The 1,849-nt window shown below is 46.9% G+C and overlaps 1 pseudogene; it reads left to right on the forward strand.

Annotated features, from left to right (window-relative positions):
• The first annotated feature begins 747 nt into the window (after positions 1-747).
• Positions 748-865, forward strand: LOC124778047 (annotated as a pseudogene).
• Positions 866-1,849: the final 984 nt, after the last annotated feature.

Consider the following 1,849-nt stretch of genomic DNA (forward strand, 5'->3'; position numbering starts at 1 on the left):
TAGTTGTGGGGAAGGCGGATAGTCGTCTTCGGTTGGTAGAATTTTGGGAAGATGTGGTTCATCTGTAAAGGAGACCGCTTATAAAACACTAATACGACCTATTCTTTACTGCTCGAGCGTTTGGAATCCCTATTAGGTCGGATTGAGGGAGGACATAGAAGCAATTCAGAGGCGGGCTGCTAGATTTGTTACTGGTAGGTTTGATCATCACGCGAGTGTTACAGAAATGTTTCAGAAACTCGGGTGGGAGTCTCTAGAGGACAGGAGACGTTCTTTTCGTGAATCGCTACTGAGGAAATTTAGAGAACCAGCATTTTAGGCTGACTGCAGTACAATTTTACTGCCGCCAACTTACATTCCGCTGAAAGACCACAAAGATAAGATAAGAGAGATTAGGGCTCGTACAGAGGCGTATAGGCAGTCATTTTTCCCTCGTTCTGTTTGGGAGTGGAGCAGGGAGAGAAGATGCTAGTTGTGGTACGAGGTACCCTCCGCCACGCACCATATGGTGGATTGCGGAGTATGTATGTAGATGTAGATGTAGATGAAGACCGAAATGAGAGTGAGAGTGGCTGAACAGAACATAAAGAACTTTGCCGACAAGTTGTGGGAGAGGGTGGAAAGGGGCGGTGGGGGGGAGGGGATGGGGAGAATTGACGAAAGTGAGCTGCAGGTTACTAAATGGAAGAGATGACTTGTGATACAATCTTTGAAAGGGGTTTAATTTCTCTAGAATGAGAAACATTAGGCAACGGCCTTGCCGCAGTGGTTGCACCGATTCCCGTGAGATCACCGAAGTTAAGCGCTGTCGGGCGTGGTCGGCACTTGGATGGGTGACCATCCAGGCCACCATGCGCTGTTGCCATTTTTCGGGGTGCACTCAGCCTCGTGATGCCAGTTGAGGAACTACTCGACCGAATAGTAGCGGCTTCGGTCGGGAATACTATCATAACGACCGGGAGAGCGGTGTGCTGACCCCATGCCCCTCCTATCCGCATCATCCCTGAGGATGACACGGCGGTTGGATGGTCCCGGTAGGCCACTCGTGGCCTGTAGGTGGAGTGCCTTTATTATGAGAAATATTGCTCCAAAACCGGGATCCTGGAAAAGAAAATGATTTATAGAGCATGGCAGTGTTAAGTAATTGTTTAACTTGTTTGAGAATGAATATTTCTGCTGTGCTTTTCAGATAGTAGTGTAAGAGGTGAAAGTAAGTAAGAGGAGGTGCAATGATTTGGAAGATGATAGAGCGAGCTTTGAGCATGTTAGTCTCTGCGCTTATCGGCTCGCAGCTATGATAACTGTTCGTAGACGGGAGTGATATGGTCGAAATAGCGCAAGTCACAAATGTATCGGACACAAGCATTCATCCCTAGTTCCAGCCAGCTTGAGTTCTCGTACGAAAATATTTGGAGTACAGCATCACCATAATAAAGTATGGGGAGGATTAGTAACCCTATGAGCTTCTTTTTAAAGGAAATACTTTTTTATTTTTCTGTAGTGAATGAATTGAGGCTGACACTTTCTTGTAGACTGCAGTTATGTGTTCAGACCAGTTTAAGTGATGGACCAGTATTATCCTAGGCCGGCCGGTGTGGCCGTGCGGTTAAAAGGCGCTTCAGTCTGGAACCGCGTGACCGCTACGGTCGCAGGTTCGAATCCTGCCTCTGGCATGGATATGTGTGATGGCCTTAGGTTAGTTAGGTTTAAGTAGTTCTAAGTTCTAGGGGACTGATGACCACAGATGTTAAGTCCCATAGTGCTCAGAGTCATTTGAACCATTTGTATTATCCTAAGTTCTTCGCAGAAGAGGGAGAGGTTATTTGTGTGCCGTTTAGGGTTAAGGGTG

The sequence above is a fragment of the Schistocerca piceifrons genome, chromosome 2 (genome assembly GCF_021461385.2).
Source record: "Schistocerca piceifrons isolate TAMUIC-IGC-003096 chromosome 2, iqSchPice1.1, whole genome shotgun sequence".
Taxonomy (NCBI): domain Eukaryota; kingdom Metazoa; phylum Arthropoda; class Insecta; order Orthoptera; family Acrididae; genus Schistocerca; species Schistocerca piceifrons.